Source organism: Monodon monoceros, unplaced genomic scaffold (genome assembly GCF_005190385.1).
Source record: "Monodon monoceros isolate NGI ecotype Baffin Bay Population unplaced genomic scaffold, NGI_Narwhal_1 Super_Scaffold_18, whole genome shotgun sequence".
NCBI classification, from domain to species: Eukaryota; Metazoa; Chordata; class Mammalia; order Artiodactyla; family Monodontidae; genus Monodon; species Monodon monoceros.
This window is the reverse complement of record NW_021703774.1, coordinates 159,186,490-159,201,552: the sequence shown is the minus strand read 5'-3', so window position 1 is coordinate 159,201,552 and position 15,063 is coordinate 159,186,490. Positions and strand designations below refer to the sequence as shown.

The 15,063-nt window shown below is 35.8% G+C and overlaps 1 protein-coding gene across 6 annotated transcripts in view; it reads right to left on the bottom strand.

The window, feature by feature from the left end:
- EYA3 (EYA transcriptional coactivator and phosphatase 3) overlaps positions 1–15,063 on the bottom strand; it is a 147,253-nt gene that overhangs the window by 88,592 nt on the left and 43,598 nt on the right. For 2 of the 6 annotated variants that reach the window (XM_029229431.1, XM_029229434.1), the window contains exon 2: positions 7,533–7,692. The exons of 3 other annotated variants lie outside the window; for them this stretch is intronic. The gene's annotated coding sequence lies outside the window, so the exon portion shown is untranslated. Of the gene's footprint in view, positions 1–7,532; positions 8,062–15,063 lie in introns of those variants that run through there. One more of the 6 variants, XM_029229432.1, reaches the window with a different exon arrangement.

Below are 15,063 nucleotides of genomic sequence, written 5' to 3'. Positions count from 1 at the left end.
CAATACAGTAACTGAAAAATACACTAGAAGGAATCAATACCACAATAACTGAAGCAGAAGAACGGATAAGTGACCTGGAAGACAGAAGGGTGGAATTCACTGCAGCAGAACAGAATAAAGAAAAAAGAATGAAAAGAAATGAAGACAGCCTAAGAGACCTCTGGCACAACATTAAATGCAACAACACTCACACGATGGGGGTCCCAGAAGGAGGAGAGAGAGAAAGGACCCAAGAAAATATTTGAAGAGATTACATTCAAAAACCTTCCCTAACATGGGAAAGGAAATAGCCACCCAAGTCCAGGAAGCGCAGAGAGTCCCAGGCAGGATAAACCCAAGGAGAAACACGCCAATGCACATAGTAATCAAATTGACAAAAATTAAAGAAAAAAAATTACTGAAAGCAGCAAGGGAAAAACAACAAATAACATACAAGGGAACTCCCATAAGGTTAACTAACAGCTGATTTCTCAGCAGAAACTCTACAAGCCAAAAGGGAGTGGCAGGATATATTTAAAGTCATGAAAGGGAGGAACCTACAACCAAGATTACTCTACCCCGGCAAGGATCTCATTCAGATTCGATGGAGAAATCAAAAGCTTTACAGACAAGCAAAAGCTAAGAAAATTCAGCACCACCAAACCAGCTCTACAACAACTGCTAAAGGAACTTCTCTAAGTGGGAAACACAAGAGAAGAAAAGGGCCTACAAAAACAAACCCAAAACAATTAAGAAAATGGTACTAGGAACATACACATCGATAATTACCTTAAAAGTGAACGGATTAAATGCTCCAACCAAAAGACACAGGCTTGCTGAATGGATACATAAACAAGGCCCATATATATATATATATGCTGTCTACAAAAAACCCACTTCAGACCTAGGGACACATACAGACTGAAAGTGAGGGGATGGAAAAAGATATTCCATACAAATGGAAATCAAAAGAAAGCTGGAGGGGCTTCCCTGGTGGCACAGTGGTTGGGAGTCTGCCTGTCGATGCAGGGGACACGGGTTCATGCCTCGGTCCAGGAAGATCCCACATGCTGCGGAGCGGCTGGGCCCCTGAGCCATGGCCGCTGAGCCTGCGAGTCCAGAGCCTGTGCTCCGCAACGGGAGAGGCCACAACAGTGAGAGGCCCGCGTACCGCAAAAAAAAAAATAAAAATAAATTAAAAATAAAAAAAAAGAAAGCTGGAGTAGCAATACTCATATCAGATAAAATACACTTTAAAATAAAGAATGTTATAAGAGACAAGGAAGGACACTATATAATGATCAACGGATCAATCCAAGAATAAGATATGACAATTATAAATATATATGTACCCAACACAGGAGCACCTCAATTCATAAGGCAACTGCTAACAGCTATAAAAGAGGAAATCGACAGTAACACAATAATAGTGGGGGACTTTAACACCTCACTTACACCAATGGACAGATTATCCAGACAGAATATTAATAAGCAAACACAAGCTTTAAATGACACAATAGACGTGATAGGTATAACTGATATCTATAGGACCTTCCATCCGAAAACAGCAGATTACACTTTCTTCTCAAGTGCGCACGGATCATTCTCCAGGATAGATCACATCTTGTATCACAAATCAAGGCTTGGTAAAATTTAACAAAACTGAAATCATATCAAGCATCTTTTCTGACCACAACGCTATGAGATTAGGAATCAATCACAGGAAAAAAATGTAAAAAACATAAACACATGAAGGCTAAACCATACGTTATTAAATAACCAAGAGATCATGAAAGAAATCAAAGAGGAAATCAAAAAATACCTGGAGACAAATTACAATGAAAACAGGACAATCCATAACCTATGAGATGCAGAAAAAGCAGTTCTAAGGGGGGAAGTTTATAGCAATAGAAGTTACCTCAAGAAACAAGAAAAATCTCAAATAAACAATCTAACTTTACACCTAAAGGAACTAGAGAAAGAAGAACAAACAACACCCAAAGTTAGTAGAAGGAAAGAAGGAAAGAAATCTAAAAGGTCAGAGCAGAAATAAATGAAATAGAAACAAAGAAAACAATAGCAAAGATCAATAAAACTAAAAGCTGGGTTTTAGAGAAGATAAACAAAACTGATAAACCTTTAGCCAAACTCATCAAGAAAAAGAGAGAGAGGTCTCAAATCAATGAAATTAGAAATGAAAAAGAAGTTATAATGGACACCACAGAAATCCAAAGCATCATAAGAGACTACTACAAGCAACTCTGTGCCAATAAAATGGACAACCTGGAAGAAATGCACAAGTTCTTAAAAAGGTGTAACCTTGCAAGACTGAACCAGGAAGAAACAGAAAATGTGATCAGACAAATCACAAGTAATGAAATTGAAACTGTAATTTAAAATTTTCCAACAAACAAAAGTCCAGGACCAGATGCCTTCACAGGTTAATTCTATCGAACATTTAGAGAAGAGCTAACACCCATCCTTCTCAAACTCTTCCAAAAAACTGCAGAGGAAGGAGCACTCCCAAACTAATTCTATGAGGCCACAATCACTGTGATACCAAAACCAGACAAAGATACTACAGAAAAAGAAAATTACAGACCAATATCACTCATGAATATAGATGCAAAAATCCTCAACAAAATACTAGCAAACAGTCCAAGAACACAGTAAAAGGATCATACACCATGATCAAGCAGGATTTATCCCAGGGATGCAAGCATTCTTCAATATATGCAAATTAATCAATGTGATACACCACATTAAAATTTGAAAAATAAAATCCATGTGGTCATCTCAACAGATGCAGGAAAAGCTTTTGACAAAATTCAACACCCATTTATGATAAAAACTCCAGAAAGTGGGCACAGAGGGAACCTACCTCAACATAATAAAGGCCATATACAACAAACACACAGCACACATCATTCTCAATGGTGAAACACTGAAAATACTTCCTCTAAGATCAGGAACAAGACAAGGACGTCCACTCTCACCACTATTATTCAACATAGTTTTGGAAGTCTTAGCCAAGGCAATCAGAGAAGAAAAAGAAATAAAAGGAATACAAATTGGAAAAGAAGAAGTAAACCTGTCACTGTTTGCAGATGACATGATACTATACACAGAGAATCCTAAAGATTTCACCAGAAAACTACTAGAGCTAATCAATGAATTTGGTAAAGTTGCAGGATACAAAATTAACGCACAGAAATCTCTTGCATTCCTATACATTAATGATGAAAAGTCTGAAAGAGAAATTAAGGAAACACTCCCACTTACCACTGCAGCAAAAAGAATAAAATACCTAGGAATAAACCTACCTAGGGAGACAAAAGTCCTATATGCAGAAAACTACAAGACACTGATGAAAGAAATTTAAGATGATTACACACAGACGGAGAAGTATACCATGTTCTTGGATTGGAAGAATCAATACTGTGAAAATGACTATAATACCCAAAGCAATCTACAGATTCAATGCAATCCCTTATCAAATTACCAATGGCATTTTTTACAGAACTAGAACAAAAAATCTTAAAATTTGTATGGAAACACAAAAGACCCCGAACAGCCAAAGCAGTCATGAGTGAAAAAAACAGAGCTGGAGGAATCAGACTCCCTGACTTCAGACTATACTACAAAGCTACAGTAATCAAGACAATGTGGTTCTGGCACAAATACAGAAATACAGATAAATGGAACAGGATGGACAGTCCAGAGATAAACCCATGCACCTATGGTCAACTAATCTATGACAAAGGAGGCAAGAATATACAATGGAGAAAAGACAGTCTCTTCAGTAAGTGGTGCTGGGAAAACTGGACAGCTACATGTAAAAGAATGAAATTAGAACACTCCCTAACACCATACACAAAAATAAACTCAAAATGGATTAAAGACCTAAATGTAAGGCCAGACACTATAAAAATCTTAGAGGAAAACATAGGCAGAACAGTCTATGACACAAAACACAGGAAGATCCTTTTTGACCCACCTCCTAGAGAAATGGAAATAAAAACAAAAATAAACAAATGCAACCTAATGAAACTTCTAAGCTTTTGCACAGCAAAGGAAAACATAAACAAGATGAAAAGACAACCCTCAGAATGGGAGAAAATATTTGCAAATTAAGCAAGTGACAAAGGATTAATCTCCAAAATTTACAAGCAGCTCATGCAGCTCAGTATCAAAAAAACCCCCACCCAATCCAAAAATGGGCAGAAGACCTAAAGAGACATTTCTCCAAAGAAGACATACAGATGGCCAAGAAGCACATGAAAAGCTGCTCAACATCACTAATTATTAGAGAAATGCAAATCAAAACTACAATGAGGTATCACCTCACACCAGTTAGAATGGGCATCATCAGAAAAGCTATAAACAACAAATGCTGGAGAGGGTGTGGAGAAAAGGGAACCCTCTTGCACTGTTGGTGGGAATGTAAATTGATACAGCCACTATGGAGAACAGTATGGAGGTTCCTTAAAAAACTAAAACTAGAACTACCATATGACCCAGCAATCCCACTACTGGGCATATACCCAGAGAAAACCATAATTCAAAAAGACACATGCACCCCAATGTTCACTGCAGCACTATTTACAATAGCCAGGTCATGGAAGCAACCCAAATGCCCATCAACAGACGAATGGATAAAGAAGATGTGGTACATATATACAATGGAATATTACTCAACCATAAAAAGGAACGAAATTCGGTCATTTGTAGAGACGTGGATGGATCTACAGACTGTCACACAGAGTCAAGTAAGTCAGAAAGAAAAAACAAATATCGTATATTAACACATATATGTGGAACCTAGAAAAATGGTACAGATGAACCACTTTGCAGGGCAGAAATAGAGACACAGATGTAGAGAACAAACATATGGACACCAACGGGGAAAGTGGTGGCGTGGTGGTGGCAGGATGAATTGGGAGATTGGGATTGACAAATATACACTAATATGTACAAAATAGATAGCTAATAAGAACCTGCTGTATAAAAAAATAAAATAAAATTCAAAAAACAAATAAAATTGGTTGTGGTGATGGTTTCACAACTCTGCGAATGTAGTCAAAACCAATGAATTATATACTTTAAATAGGTAAATTGTATGGTATGTGAATTATATCTCAATAAAGCTGTTACCAAAAATATAATAAGTAAATAAATAAAACAAAGGAAGGAGTAGAGCATGACTAAAGAGGAGCTATTTCAGATTTGGTGATAATATCTCTGAGGTGGTAACAACATTTCAGCAAAGATGTGAATAATCAAAAGTAGAAAACTATACAAAGATGTAAAAGAGGGCCTTCAGAACGAAACAAGTGTAAAGAAACTAAAAGGAAAACATCCTGATATGTTTGAGAAATAGCAAAAAGGCTGACGTTAGTAAGTGAATAAGTGGTAGGAAATGAGTCCTGAGAAGCAGACAAGGGCCAGGTCACACACAGCCTTGTAACACATGATAAGCAGTTTGGGGAGGCAATGGGTGCTTCAAGCAAGATAATGACATGATTTGATTTATATATACTAAATGCCACGGGGAGAAGAGACTATAAGGAAAGCCCTCCCCAGATTGTTCCATATGTTTGGAAAGCATTTCTCTGGGCTTTATCCAGGGGACAAACACCAGAAGCTCAAAATAGAGCAAGGGCCGGGAAACTGATGAATACTCCAGGCACTCTTCCGTTCTTCATATTCATTTACTTGGAGTCTGGTATATTTCTGAAACTTCTACACATACTTTCCGATGTGATTTCTTCTCCTAGTTTCTCTATCAATCCAATCTCACTGTTTCCTATCTTTCAGAAATTCACTGAAGTCTATCAGCTGATGGCAATCTTTCTCAAGTACTACCTTTAAAAAAACTTAACTAACTTATCTACTAACACATTCACTCAGAGTCCTCTGTACTCAAGAGTCCTGCTAAGTAGACACAAATATCCAGCAGACCTGCACGCAACTGACCTCCTTTAAAAAGGCTCCCTTTAAAGTAACCCTAAGAGAGCCTTTTAGCTCTCACAATTCAGGCATCAGCACAAACCACATTTCTGTGGCCAAAAAAACTGCAAACAACCATACCTTCTCTGCTGGACTTCCTGTGGACGGACAAAAGCCATCACCATGTTGGTTAACTCCCTCCATAAATAAACAGCCCAGCCAACTGACTGTGGTAAAGTTGGTGAATTCTTCTGGCTACTTTATTTGAGAGGCATGACTAACACATCATGGTACTGTCAGCTGTAGGAATATTTATAGCAACTTTACACTAAACAGAATACTATCAGAACTTACTGAGAAAGAATTTTTAAAAAAATACACTTAGACTATACCAAATTCTTAACAGGAAAAAATATTTTATCAGGAATAGATTCTCCGAAAAGAACTGTTTTTACAATTTCTAACCTTACTTCTTGGAAAGTCATCCTTTGAAGTCGTCTGTAAAATTATCCTTAATAAAAATTAACACAGGGCTTCCCTGGTGGTGCAGTGGTTAAGAATCTGCCTGCGAATGCAGGGGACACGGGTTCAAGCGACCTGGTCCAGGAATATCCCACATGCTGTCGAGCAACTAAGCCTGTGTGCCACAACTACTGAGCCTGCGCTCTAGAGCCCGCAACCCACAACTACTGAGCCCATGTGCCACAACTACTGAAGCCCACGTGCCTAGAGCCCGTGGTCCATAACAAGAGAAGCCACCGCAATGAGAAGCCCGCACGCCGCAACAAAGAGTAGCCCCCGCTCGCTGCAACTAGAGAAAGCCCACGCACAGCAACGAAGACCCAACGCAGCCAAAAATAAATAATAAAATAAATTAAAAAAAAAAATTTAACACAAACTTTTCCCCACAAGCTTCCAATAAAATTGGGAGATAGCGTTCCACAGGAAAAATTCCAAAACCACAGTATAAAGTATTGAGAAGGAAGGACTTCATCTGAATTAGAGTGTCAAAATGACCTTAATAATAATCCAACAGTTCTACTACATTCCTTCCAACCCTCTTTGGACCTCTCTTCAGTTTTTAGTAACGTGTCAGTCACAAAGCATAAGAGCTTCTCTAATGCATGGAGATCCAGACTCCATAAAACTCTCAGCCTCCAAAACTTTATCTCCACCCTCCTTTAATCTAAAGTTAACATTTCTAAGAGAATCACATTTTTTTCTATAGGTGCTGTGGCCTGACACATGGTATACTCCAACATGAATGTTCTATAAATGTGTCTATACTACCCATTTTCTAAAATCAAAATTCTATATAGCATTCTATATATCTACCCATCACATGTTTCTATCAATCCACTATCCAGTATTTGAACAAAACTTACTACATGCTATATTAACAGAACTGAGTCTTTTGAAATGCATGTCTTTAGCTCTCAGAACTATAAAATCTAAGTACAGATCTTTTATTAATATTTTACTTCGAATTTATTTATTCCTTCAAAACTCCATCAGCCAAAACACCATCACACATAATTTCAGTACTGTCATTCAGTACACAGAGTAAAGAACAGTGAAGTAACTTTTAACACTTGCTATTTTACCCTTTTCAACATAATTCATCTCTGTAAGAGGCAGGCTTGGCAAGCTTGAAGCATGAACTCTGGAGTCTGACTCTTAGGTTCAAATCCCAGTTCTGGCACTGATGAGTGGTGTGGGAGCTTAGACAAGTTATTTAACTTTTCTGAGCCTCATTTACTTCATCTGTAAAATGGGAAAAATAATAATTAGTGTTTTTCTCATAAACTTGTCATAGGTTTAAATGAGTTAATATCTATAAAGCTCTTAGAATAGTGTCTGGCACATAGTTAGGAATGATATAACTGTTAAAAGAAAAATAAAATAAAGAAATATCTTACACATAAGCTAAACAGACTCAGGACAGAAATGTGGTCCTGAGTGAAAGTCAATTCATTAACTAGTTCCTCTTAGTTTTTCAAAGGGCAAAATATTAAAATTACTAAAGGTAAGGTCCAGGGACTTCCTTGGAGGTCCAGTGGTTAAGACTTCACCTTCCAATGCAGGGGGTGCAGGTTCAATCCCTGGTGGGGGAGCTAAGATCCCACATGCTTCACAGCCAAAGGCCAAAAAAAAAAAAAACAGATGCAATACTGTAACAAATTTAGTAAAGACTTTAAAAATGATCCACATCAAAAAAAAAAAAACCTTTAAAACAAAACAAAACAAAACCCAACAACAACAACAAAAAAGGTAAGGTCCAAATAACAAGAGATTCCCGTGAAAGATTAAACCAGTTGGGCCTGTAGCTGATACTCTGTCCCTGGCTTTGATTCCAACACTCTGCACAAGAACTTCCTTCCAAGTCCTCAAGGAAAGCTGTTTTCAAGCTCCTGGGCAATAAAACATTGAATATCAATCACGTCCTGTTACTTAGCAAATATGAACTCATCATGGTCACAAATACTTTCAGGAGATCCAACTGTGAGTTGTGAGTTACTAATAGCTAACATTTATGTAATGTTTTTTATGGGTCAGGCACTGTTCTAAGTACTTTACGTATATTAACTCTTTTAATCCTCTCAATAAGTCTATAAGATATGTACTGTTTACTATTATCACCATTTTACAGATGAGAAAACTGAAGCGTAGAGAGTAACTCAACCAAGGTCATATACCTAATAACTCACCAACGTGGAATTCAAGCCCAGGCAGCCTACCTTCAAAGCCTGAGGTTTTAAACCATAGCTTCGTGCCTAAGTACAGAACATCACAGACAGGACTAATGATTTTAAAAAGCTGGCCAAGTTAAAAATATATGCTGGGACTTCCCTGGTGGCACAGTAGTTAAGAATCCGCCTGCCAATGCAGGGGACACTGGTTCGATCCCTGGTCTGGTAAGATCCCACATGCTGCGGAGCAACTAAGCCCGTGCGCCACAACTACTGAGCCTGTGCTCTAGAGCCTGCGAGCCACAACTACTGAGCCTGCGTGCCTAGAGCCCGTGCTCCGCAGCAAGAGAAGCCACCGCAATGAGAAGCCCATGCACTGCAACGAAGAGTTAGCCCCAGCTCACCGCAACTAGAAAAAGCCTGCGCACAGCAACGAAGACCCAATGCAGCCAAAAATAATTAATTTATTTATTTTAAAAAAATGTATGCTATGTCATGCTACAGTCACCAATAGCCAGAACTCACAAGCCAGGTAATGAGAAGATACTAAGAAAGCCAGTTTTCTTCTTTCTTCTTTCTCATTCTCGTTCTTCCCCCGGGCCTCCCAAATAAATATGAGTTAATACAAGAGAAATGCTTTAAATAGTGCCTGGCACAGAGGAAGTGCTCATTACGTGTTAAGAGGAGGTAGTGGTAAAAACAGTAGTGTATGCCTGCTGACCCTGCCTCACTCTAATAGCTGTGATATGCTAGGAACTGTTGATATCTCTACCATCTTTCCCCCTTTATGATTAGAGGAAATGAAATCAGGATAATAAATAAATACGGTCCACTGTAACAAATCCTAATGACTCTTCAATTGTGTTACTTTGACCTGACTATATACACAGAAGGAAAACTGCTTCACTCCTTGGCTCTCTTTTCTTGGTTTACAAAGACTGGAATGGGGCCAGAAAAAAGCAGAATAAAGCAGCTTTGTAACCTTTTGACTAGTTGCCAAGAACAGAAGCAAGGTTTGTGAAAGGAACTTAATCAAACTAAACTTTGACTGTCAGATGGAAACTAGAAAAGGATTCTAATGATAAAAGCTCTACACATGACCAAGCGTTGTCAACCTCATGATTCTGTATCACTGCAGTTTTTGAAATTATGTGCCTAGACACAGAGTAAAGGACAGAGGTGACAGTAACAATAATTGGGGCAACATCTCCCTCTCTCAACTGTTCTGCACAATTATTTAGGTTAAAAGATTAAGAAAATCAAGATATATTTCAGTGAAAAAAAAAACTAACAAACCCAAACATCTCCAATTCCCAAAAGACAATATTGGAAAAAATCTAGCAGTCACTAGAATTTTTCAAACTGCAGGTTCAACACATTACTGGGTTATCATATCCATTTAGTGGATACCAACAGTTTGTTTTGAATGAAATGCAATTAAACAAAATAAATAGAAAACATTACAATGCATCACCAATAGTAAAAATAAATATTGTTTCATGAAACGTCTGTTTCAATTTTAAATATTAATATGTACATATATGTGTATAAGTACTGGATGACAATGAAAAATGCATCTTATAGTGGGGTTGTGATCAAAAAAGTTTGAATGCCATTTTACCCAGACTTTAAGAAACTGACCAGGGACTTCCCTGGTGGTCCAGTGGTTAAGACTCCGTGCTCCCAATGCATGGGGGCCAGGTTTGACCCCTGGTCAGGGAGCTAGATTCCGCATGCCACAACTAAAGATCCCGCACACTGCAACTAAGACCCCGTGCAGCCAAAATAAATATTTTTTAAAAATAAAAAAACTGACCAGTCAAAAAGGAGGGAAATATCCACTTCAAGCTACATATGAAAGAACACTCAAAGTTTTAGTGGTTCTCTAAATTACAGTTTTTTAAAGGCAAGCCTCTGAAAATGAACAAAAAAGGAAAAAGGAACCATCTGGGTAAGAATCAATAGTTCACCATAGTTATTCCAAATAAGCAACAATTTCACCGAATGAGAGGTACCAACACTAAATAAATATTACTAACAGGAGATAAACAGAAATGAGATAAAGCAAAGATTTTCAGTTCATCTAGCTATTAAATACCACACTAGTATGACAGATGGTGCATAAGCAAAAGCTCTAGTACTCACTCTCAAGAACACTTATTTTTTAATGTTATCTAATCACTGCTTCCTAACCTATAGCAAAGTTAAAAACTGATGAAAAGGAAAAACAGATTTGAAAAACTCAGTCAAGTAATAACACACTGATTACTAGGGTATGTTTTTTAATAAGATATGTATGTACTCTTTTGTATCCTAAAATGTTCTCTAAATTCTGAAATATTTCAAGAAAAAGTCATACACACGCATTTTGGATTATGCTGTCAGTAAAGAGAGTGAGATTATCATATTAATATAATCAATCTAGTAGGAAAAAATTAACATCGTTGTGCTAAATTAAAATGCCCTCTTATTTTGAAAAAAGGAGGAACAACAGGTGAATCTGACCTAAATCTTTTTCAACTACTATGGAAACTAAAGAATAAGTTCAATTCCACCTAAGAGCTAATCATTCTAATTTATTCCCATAGTAACAGTGCTGATAGCAACAAACTACCAATTTTCCTAAATTCAGTAACTGCTACATTATTAAATTTCAGGTGAAAGGAAACTATTGAAATTTTAGAAAATAAACTGATTACCAAACCCACATATAAAAGAGAGTTGCTTTTGAAATAAAAATCAAATGTTTAAATCAAAGTAGAGAACATTCTAAATACCAGTAAGTAAATCATCATAGCAAAGCTTACACTTTTCACCTCAATAACAATACTTTTCTGACAGAGAAAAAAAAAATCAAGACAAAAGCTACTATTAAAAATCAGTGCACTTAATTAACATGTCTGAATTAATAAAGGGGGGTTAATAGTATATAAGAGTGAAAATAAGTAGTATCCCTAACCAAGTGTCACTTCTGACTAGAAACAATGGTAGTTTTTTTGTTAACCAGATTCCATGATTCTCAAGTGTATTCAAAAATACTCAGAAAAATAACTTCTTATCACATGTAAGTCCCAGGCTCTTCCATTAAGCTGCACTCAACTGATATAAAATCATCTCCTTCCCTTAGAGATGCAACAAAATTTTTAAATCTGGAAATAATAAAAGTACAAAAAAGTAATAGTAATATGATTAACAATATTCTAAATGACTATTTGCATTTTTATTTAAAAAGGAATTGTTTTATGAAAGTACACCTCCTCTTTTCTAAAGTAAAAATAAAAAGACTAATTTAAATATATTACTCTAAACATGTTAGTCCTAAAGAAATGGATGCACTTAATTTTGTACAAATTTCCAAATCTCGAAATGAGACTAGAGATAAGTCAGAAATTTCAGCTTTAGTCTTCTGTTTTATATTTCAAAGTTGCTAAATTCATATTGGGGACAGTAAGATTTCAGAGTTCAAGACTATTACATAAATTTATTTAATATTCTGCAAATCAGAGAAAGGGAAAAAATTAATGTCAAGGGGTAAACATTTTAGTAACATAGGATGCATTTTATTAAATAAACTGCCTTTTCTCCAAATAACTCAAAAGTAATTGACTTCCATATGATAATTTTTTTAAGAGGGAAGGATATGGATATTACTTGCTTTCTTAATATGTGGTTTTTGCCATCTAAGAAACCTAGGTAGTAAAGGGTTTGCAATTTGCCTTAAGCCAGCATTTATAAAAGGACCAGGTAAAACCCCTCTCTAAAGTTCCCAACCAAATGCAGTATTCTTCTATGTTTCAGAGAAATTGGATTTTTTAACTGTTTTAACCTATGAAGGAAGAAATCATTAAACTAGCAGAACTTTGTACAAAAAGGTCATGAACTCTGGAGCTAGAAAAACTAAGTTCAAATCCACCTCTCCTGCCAACTAGCTGTGTTACTTTGGGCAAATTGTGTAACTTCTGTGCCTTGGTTTTCTCATTTGTAAATGGAGATAAATATAATACTTACTTCATAGTGTTGTAAGGATTAAAGCGTTAATACTATATGTAAGCCACTTGGTAATTCCTGGCACAGAGTAAGTGCTACACAAAATGTGCTTTTTTAAAAAAATTACTGCTTTACCACTACAGACTTTTACAGTTCAGTTGTGAAAAAGTTTCCCAAATGAAAATTATTTAATTGTATGTATAAAGAACATGACTTTATTTATATTAAGCTGTGATACAGATTAATGCAAGAACCTTAAACTCAAATAATGAAATCACTGAGTGTTTTGAAAATAGAAAATCATAAAATCTAGTTAAAAAAATCATATGCCGTTGTACTGATAAGAATTGACACCTTTTTAGGATTAAATAAAGCTTATTTTCATTCTAATATGTTAAGTCTTTCTTTTTCCCTACACCCTGGTGATGCAGGTTATGTTTAGTCTTATAGTTTAATTCAGATATATACAAATAAAGTCAAATTCAGAATCTAAGTGTAAATGTCAGCCTTGTATAATGTCACCTAGTTCATATGAACTGTCTATATATGTAATATAACTGTGCATAGTAGGTATCCAATAAAAAAATTTGCTGAAAGGAATGTATTACAAAGATTATTACTATTTCCTAACTACTATAAAACTATTTGTTTTTATTTCCTAGGGAATAAAAACAAATTTAACTAGTACAAATATTAACCAAGCTAATAAGTTAAAGTGCATCCAACACAATCTGTAGCAAGATCTTTAAGATATTAAGCGCTGACCGCCTTGGGCTAATCTGTTAATTAACTTACAATAAGTCAGCACTATCTACAGTTCCTCTTCTGGTTTAAAATACTACTACATATTTAAAAGGGGAAAATAGCAAAGATAAATTTTATGAAGCCCATATTTCAAATATCCTTTTTAATATACTATAAATAATAGAGAAAATACCCGAATTATTTCTACATTTAATAATTAGATACCCTGGGACTTAGGTTAATGGGATCAAATAAAAACATCAAGATGATCATGTCGCTGCTGTTTGCTGTGTTCTCTGCCAATAAAACATAATAAGGCAGTTTTTGCTTAAGCCATATATTCTGTACAAGAACATGCACCTGTATTTTTAAGTTAATCCGCAGATAGAAAGTCCACATATTTTCCCACTTTACTATAAATATTACAATTCGGCCCCTTGGTATAAACCAATTAAATGAATGTATTGGAAAAAAAAAAACTATTCTTAATATCCTTAAATACATTTGGAACTATTCCTATGTTGAACTATATTCTATGTTGAACAATTCTGAACTATTCTTCCTCCATTTATATCACAAAGAAGTTAAAATATCCTGCTATTATATGCAGAACACAAAAATCTTTTAGACAACTACCAAAAAAGAAGTTCTATGAGCCTTTTGTCTGTAAACAAAACAAAAAGAATGAAGTCATGGAATGGCTTAGGCAGATCACAGAAACCATCACACCGCGAGGTACAAATGACCAGGACACTGTAAAAATTTTAAATTTTTAAAACTGCATTTTCCTTAAAACATATCCTAGGGTTCAAGGATAAAAATTAAAGCATGTAAAACAAAGTACAGTAGCAAGTAAAATGACAAAAAATAACAATCAAAAATAATCAAACAAAAAAACCCTGCAGGCATAAAACTAATACGCATAAATGTATTTTAAATTGAGCCATCAGGGTTACAAACTAAGACTTTGCCAAACTAAAGCAGAAATTTTTATAGAAAACCGACAGTCATTCCTCTCCTGAGCTTTAAAAACACATACACTATGTTGTCTCTAGTGATAATTTTTCCTTTGGCAGCTAAGCATGAGGTGTAGGCTTTTCAGTAATTAGAAAGTCTATCACTGTTCTGTACAAACAATAGGACCATGAATACAACTGCTCCAATGAGACCACAGGATGTTCGTTTCATGTAAGAGCTTTTATGCAGAATTTGTATCATAATAGGCCAAAGAGATTTTAGAAGAAAAGAGAGAGAGAAAGAGACTCCCTAAGACTCTTCAACTTCTACTTCTGTACAACAGTTTCTTTCTGGAGTCCCTCTTTGAAGGCAAAATGACTTCAGCCTTGAATTTTAAATTCTGCATCATAGATTTCTTAACCTAAAACGTTTATTCCTACGACATAAATTTATTGAAATGAACCACTAAATACAATATTGTGCTCTCCAGCCTACAGCTTTGAAAGAACTAAAACCCATTTCTCTAAACACATGAACAGGACTTATTTGTGAATAATGACGTTGGGGAAAACACCACCACTTTAAACCCTGATTTCCGTATTTTGTAAAATAAAGGGATAAGTTTGAACGCTTACGGTTCCCTCCAGCTGTGAACTATAGAAATCAATCTAGATTTAAACAGGCATGCTGAAGAAGTAAAAAGTTCAGAAATGAAAAAGGCTGAAAGAGGGCCTTGCAGCAATCCAAATATGGGTAT